Source organism: Dromiciops gliroides, chromosome 2 (assembly GCF_019393635.1).
Source record: "Dromiciops gliroides isolate mDroGli1 chromosome 2, mDroGli1.pri, whole genome shotgun sequence".
Lineage (NCBI taxonomy): Eukaryota > Metazoa > Chordata > Mammalia > Microbiotheria > Microbiotheriidae > Dromiciops > Dromiciops gliroides.
This window is the reverse complement of record NC_057862.1, coordinates 605,221,401-605,228,973: the sequence shown is the minus strand read 5'-3', so window position 1 is coordinate 605,228,973 and position 7,573 is coordinate 605,221,401.

Genomic DNA, 7,573 nt, shown 5'->3' with positions numbered 1-7,573 from the left:
CTCACATTTGGACTTATTCCTTTTTTTTTTTTTTTGTGAGGCAGTGGGGGTTAAGTGACTTGCCCAGGATCACACAGCTAGTAAGTGTTAAGTGTCTGAGGCCGGATTTGAACCCAGGTACTCCTGACTCCAGGGCTGGTGCTCCAACCACTGTGCCACCTAGCTGCCCCCCCCCTGCCCCCGGACTTATTCCTGTAAAACCTACATGCTATCAGTGATAGGCACAGGGAACACCTCAATCTAGAAATCTCCACAATGGAAAATTTATACAGAGTCTAAGCATACTGGTTAACAGCTATTAGATGCTGAAGAGGGATATTTCTCAGGTGAAACAGAATAGAAAATCATTTCAGTTGAGTTAAACAAGCACTATTTCATTTAGTAAAAATGATTTAAAATATATAAAACTGTTTCCCTAAAAATAATGGATGATGGACAAAATCTGAGTCCATACTTACAATCAGTACCAAAAAAAAAAAAAATCATGTTTTCACCTGTTGGAAAGTGTGTGACAGAAAACAAACTTTGGTTGTCATTGTCCCATGTAATTACCTCTATTATTAGATGTAGATGCAACTTCAAAACTATGCTCATAGCCACAAATATACTCAGACACAAAATTTTTATCAGTGGCCACTGCCCCAATTCACTGGCACCATTCCCAAATACTTCCTGCCTCCCATAGATGCACACCAGAGATCCCATGCTGTTCCAGGGATTACAAAGGACTAGATACATCTCCCCTGCACCAGAAGGCAGGGCAGTACCAAGAAAGAAGCACATGCTCACAGCACAAAGGAAGGGCAGGGCCAGCCACAGGACAAAAGGCACTCTCCACAATGCTCTGCATTGGATATATATAGCTCCCCAGTGGAGCTGGGAAGTGGCCAGGTCCAGAGTAAATGAAAGAGGAAATCCCCTGCAATGGAGGTTTTAGTCACATCAGCTTTTTCTAATGGCAGAGATGGCTCCTCTGTAGATATGACTTCAACCATGGAGTATGGGTAGCTTGTTCACAAGTCCCAGGTTCTCTCAGGAGCACAGGTGTCTCTTTGCTGCTAAGCAACAGACTCCCTTTCCCCCACCCCAGCATCTCTGACAGCTCTAAGTTGCTATCAGCTGGGGCACAAAGCAGCTGCCCAATAAATTGTTGCTGAGTAATTGAAATGCAAGACAAAGAATTATTTCAGTCTCTCTCATCCAGCTTCAGGCTCATTTACTTAAATTAAATTTTTTTTTCAATGAACAAAAATCCCCTCCCATTTGAAAAAAAATCCTTTAAAACAAATTGGCAAATATGTATAGTTGAGCAACATGAGTAACCACATTGATCATTGTAGGGATGATGAGCTCAAGGTAACAGACCCAAATGATCTACATCCCAGGGTACTGAGAGAAGTGGCAGCTAAGATTGCTAAGTCACTGCTAACGGGTTTTGAAATAATATGAGGAAGGGGCAGCTAGGTGGAGCAGTGGATAGAGCACCCGCCCTGGAGTCAGGAGTACCTGAGTTCAAATCTGACCTCAGACACTTATCACTTACTAGCTGTGTGACCCTGGGCAAGTCATTTAACCCCTATTGCCTCACTAAAATTTAAAAAAAAATTTAAAAAAAAAAGAAAAGAAATAATATGAGGAGGTGTTGTAGGATGGTAGAAGGGCAAATGTCCCAAATTCAAAACATGGAAGAGAATGGAGACTTTAAACTATAAGCTAGACAGCTTGACTTTGATTACTGACACAATTCTAGGATGAATTATGACAGGTCCTTAAGGGAAGGGATTTCATGCTACTTCTCATTAAAAACCTGCAGAAGAGGGGGCAGCTAGGTGGCTCAGTGGATAAAGCACCGACCCTGGATTCAGGAGGACCTGCGTTCAAATCCGGCCTCAGACACTTGACACTCACTAGCTGTGTGATCCTTGGCCAGTCACTTAACCCCCAGCAAAACTTTGCCCAGACAAAAAAAAAAACACAAAAAAACCTGTAGAAGAGGGATAGGAGGAATAATCAGGAGTTTCCTCCTTGTTTTCTTTTTCTCTTTTTTTTTCAGGGCAATGAGGGTTAAGTGACTTGCCCAGGGTCACACAGCTAGTAAGTGTCAAGTATCTGAGGCCAGATTTGAACTCAGGTCCTCCTAAATCCAGGGCCGGTGCTTTTTTCACTGAGCCACCTAGCTGCCCCCCTCTTTATGTTTTATCCTTCATGATTCTGTGTGCTAATTCATTCCAAAAGAGTTTTGTGTGAGAGTTGGAAAGCAATATATCCAGAAAAACAGAGCATGTTGTCTCCAAGGAGGCTAGGGTAAGCAACGTGGTGTATAGTAAGTAGTGTCACTCTACTCATCACCCAGGCTAACAACATAGATTTCATCCCTGGGCTATCACTGTGTCTCACCTGCCATATCCAGTCTGTTGCCAAGGCCTGTCCATTTTACCTTGATAACATCTCTTGCATATATTCCTTTCTGTCTTCTGACAATGCTAATGCCCTAGTACAAGCCCTTCTCACTTCACACCTGGACTACTGCCTGATCTGCTGGTTGATCTGCCTGCCACCAGTCTCTCCCTAATCCATCCATCCTCCCTTTAGCTGTAAAAGGGATCTTCCTTAAGGGCAGGTCTGATCATATCAAACCCCTCCACCTCCCAACCCCTATTCAACTCAATAAACTCCAGTGGCTCCCTATCACCTCCAAGATCAATTATAAAATCCTGTGTTTGGTATTCAAAGGCCTTCATAATCTACTTTTTCCACCACCATCCCTCATATTTCTGGTCTTTTTACACCTTATTCCTGACCTGGTACTCTGTGTCCCAATAACATTGGCCTTCTTGCTGTTCCTCCAACAAGACACAAGATCTCCAGAATCTCCACATTTTCTTTGGCGACCCCTGCCCCATGCCTGGAATACTTTCCCTCTCATCACTTTCTCCTGGCTTTCCTGGACTCCTTCAAATACTTGCTAAAATCCCACCCAGGGGCAGCTAGGTGACACAGTGAATAGAACACTGCCCCTGAAGTTGGGAGGACCTAAGTTCAAATCTGACTTCAGACATTTACTAGCTGTGTGACCTTGTATAAGTCACTTAACTCCAATTGCCTTAAACATCTGGAGCCATCTCCAGTCATCCTGATGTATATCTTGCCACTGGATTCAGATGGCTCTGGAGAAGAGAATAAGGTTGGTGACTTTGCACAGCACTCCCTCACTTAAATCCAATTCAGTGCAAGTCATGACATCAGGATTATGTCATGGTCCTCTTCAAGAACAAAGGTGCAGACAGCTAGGTGGCACAGTGGATAAAGCACCAGCCCTGGATTCAGGAGGACCTGAGTTCAAATTCAGCCTCGGACACTTGACACTTATTAGCTGTGTAACCCTGGGCAAGTCACTTAACTCTCATTGTCCCACACAAAAAACAAAACAAAGACAAACAAACCAAAAAAAAAAAAAAAGAACAAAGGACACATTCCCCATATGAGAAATGGTCAAAGGATATAAGCAGGCAGTTTTCAGATGAAAAAAACAAAGCTATCGCCATATGAAAAAAATGCTCTAAACTACGACTGATTAGAGAAATGCAAATTAAAACGACTCTGAGGTACCACCTCACATCTATCAGGTTGGCTAATATGACAAAAAAGGAAAATGATAAATGTTGGAGAAGCTGGGGAAAAATTGGAACACTAATGCATTGTTGATGGAATTGTGAACTGATACAGCCATTCTGGAGAGCAATTTGGAACTATGCCCAAAGGGCTATGGGACTGTGCATACCCTTTGACCCACTGGTAACACAGCTAGGTCTGTATCCCAAAGAGACCATAAAAAAGGCAAAAGGACCCATATGTACAAAAATTTATATAGCAGTTCTCTTTGTGGTAGCAAAGAATTAGAAATCAAGGGGATGCCCATCAGTTGGGAAATGGCTTAACAAGTTGTGGTATATGAATATGATGGAATACTATTGTGCTATAAGAAATGATATGCAGGCAGATTTCAGAAAAACCTGGAAAGACTTACATGAACTGATGCTGAGTGAAGTGAGCAGAACCAGGAGAACATTATACACAGTAACAGCAACATTGTGTGATGATCAACTGTGATAGACCTAGCTCTTCTCAGCAATACAATGATCCAAGACAATTCCAAAGGACTCATGATGGGAAATGCTCTCCACATGCAGAAAAAAAAATAAAGAACTATGGAATCTGCATGCAGATTGAACCATACTATTTCTGCTTTTTTTGTTTTTTTTTCCTTTTTTGAGTTTTTTCCCTTTTTTCTGATTCCTCTTTTACAATATGACTAATGCACAAATATGTTTAATGTGAGTGTACATATATAACCTATATCAGATTGTTTTCTGTCTTGGGGAGGGAGAAGGAAAGGGAAGGAGAGAGAAAAATTTGGAATTAAAAATCTTCTCGGGGCAGCTAGGTGGCACAGTGGATAGAGCACCAGCCCTGGAGTCAGGAGTAACTGAGTTCAAATCCGGCCTCAGACACTTAACACTTACTAGATGTGTGACCCTGAGCAAGTCACTTAACCCCAATTGCCTCACTAAAAAAAAAAAAAAATCTTCTGAAGGGGGCGGCTAGGTGGCACAGTGGATAAGGCACTAGCCTTGGATTCAGGAGGACCTGAGTTCAAATCCAGCCTCAGACACTTACTAGCTATGTGACCCTGGGCAAGTCACTTAACCCCCATTGCCCTGCCCCCCCCAAAAAAAATCTTATGAAAACAAATGTTGAAAACTATCTTTACATGTAACTAGAAAATAATAAAATACTTTTAAGATTTAAAATGTTTAAATTAAATAAAGAAATAGAAAGGTAGATCAAGGGAATAGAGTAGATGTAATTTATAGCAGCAAATAAACATAATAACCTTGTACCTAACAAGTGTAAATACACTCACAAAAAAGGACAAACCACCACAACAAGCTTCTACAGGAAGCTTTTTCTGAGTGCCTTTAATTCTAATGTCTTTTCTCTGTTGATTATTTCCAATTTGCCATGTATATAGCTTGTTTGCACATAGTTGTTTTGATGTTTTCTTCACCATTAGACTGAGCTCCTTGAGGGCAAGAAGTATATTCTGCCTTTTTTTTTTGTATCCACAACCCTTAGTGCCTGACATATTAGCACTTAATAAATGTTTCTTGACTTACTGAATGTAGTCAGAGAACCCTGTCTCTCCCTCTTGGTACTTATGTGATCTTGGTCAAATCTCTGGTTCTCAGTTTCTTCATCTATATGTAATGGTGAGGGTTGATTGAACTAAGCAACCAACCAATCATCCTACCCCACTTAAAGTGTTCTGACATCTTGATCAGATGAAACCATCTCTTTTCATTTAATCAAATGTATCAAACTAATGTACACCCTATCAACTAAACTAATGTACGCCCTGGAGATCTTCTATAAAATAGCACAGAGAGATTAACTGGCTTGCTTAGCATCATGCAGCTAATAAGTTTCACAAGTAATATTTGCACCTGAGTCTTCTTGACTCCAAGGATAGCACTCTTTCCACTATGTCATGCCTCTCTATTAGAGGAAATTTAAAAGAAAATTTGCATTTCCCCTTCTTTGTCTCCAGCATTTAGCACAATACCTGACACATAATAGATGCTTATTAAATGTTTATTGTGGGGTAGCTAGGTGGCACAGTAGATAAAACACTAGCCCTGGATTCAGAAGGACCTGAGTTCAAATCCAGCCTCAGACACTTGAAACTTAATAGCTGTGTGACCCTGGTCAAGTCACTTAACCCTCATTGTACTGCAAAACAAACAAACAAAAATGTTTATTGAATTGAATTGAATAGGTGCTTAACAATTGCTTATTGACTAACAAGTTTAAGAAAATCAATTTTCCAAATATAAAATAAAAGAGTCATGGTTTTGGAAGCATTTCATCTGGAAATGATCTGGACATTTGATTGGATGGAAGAATGTGTTGTGGCTGTCACAAAAATGAATTCAATCTTTGATTGCATTAAGAGAGGTATGGTAGGGAGACTTCCTGGTGTAGCCAAGATGTCAAAGAACCACTCAGCTGGGCTCTCCCAATACTCCCCTTGACATGACTTTAAAATAATACCTCGAGGCAGCTAGGTGGCGCAGTGGATAGAGCACCGGCCCTGGAGTCAGGAGTACCTGAGTTCAAATCTGGCCTCAGACACTTAACACTTACTAGCTGTGTGACCCTCAGCAAGTCATTTAACCCCAATTGCCTCACTAAAAAAAAAAATAAATAAATAAAATAATGCCTCAAATCAAATTCTGGAGTGGCAGAGCCAACAAAAGGTCAGAAGGTATCCTCCCAGCCCAAGACAAGGTAAGAGGTCAGAAAGAGAGATCTGTGACACAGGGAAGGTGGCTATCCCAGAGCCCACATGGAAGAAATACCACTGGTGGGACTAAGTGGTGGTAACAGAAGCAGCAGCAGCTTTAGGAACTCTCAAGCCAGAGATGGTAAGGGAACCTGGCAACTTGTCAGAAAGAGATTACAGGGTATCCTTGTGCTATCACTGGATGCAGGATCAGATGATGTTTGACAGTCCCATTACCTGTACCCACTTCTGGGACATAGTTCAAGGGTAGAAAGGAGTATGTTCAGTCAAAAGGAAGTGGAAACCCTGAGAGGCAGTAACTCTTCTGGCCCCAAGGGAAAAGAAGCCCTGAGGATAAGTATCAATTGCAATTCCAAGGTATCAGGGGCCCTTCTTGGGTAAGGATCAGAGTGCCAAGAGAACAGTGGCCACACCCCACCCTTAGTCACATCATCTTAGAAGCACCAGAAACTTCCAAACCACCAGAACTAGTTCTGAAAAGAGCAGTAAAAGAAAGTCTGAAGCTTGTGACAGTGTCCCCAGCCTGTTCATGCTGAGAACAGAACCCAATGTTAACATAAAGCTCCAAATCAAGAAATAAGGTGGGAAAATGAGCAAACAACAGCAAAAAGAATCTGATCATTAAAAGCTACTATGGTGACAGGGAAGATCAAGATACAAACTCGGAAGAAGTAAAAAATGTCAAACAGCTACAAACAAAGCCTCCAAAGGGGGGAAAAAGTGAATTGGACACAAACCCAACAAGAATCCTGGAAGAGTTAATACACACACACACACACACACACACACACACACACACACACATATTCAAAATCAAATAAGAGTAGTAGAGGAAAATTAAGTAAAGAAATGAAAGCAAAGGAAGATTATGAAAAGACAACAGCTTAGTAAAAAAAAGGAACAAAAATACTGAAAAAATTACACATTAAAAAAAGAATTGGCTTAATGGAAAAAAGAGATATATAAAGTCTTTTTTTTCACTTAATAGTATTTTATTTTTTCCCAATTACATGTAAAGATAGTTTTCAAAATCCATTTTTGTAAGATTCTGAATTTCAAATTTCAACCCCCCCTTCCCTTTCCTTCCCCCTTCCCAAGACAGCAAGCAATCTGATATGGCTTATATATTACAATAATGTTAAACATATTTCCACATCTGTCATGTTGTGAAAGAAAAATCAGAACAAAAGGGGAAAACCACAAGAAAGA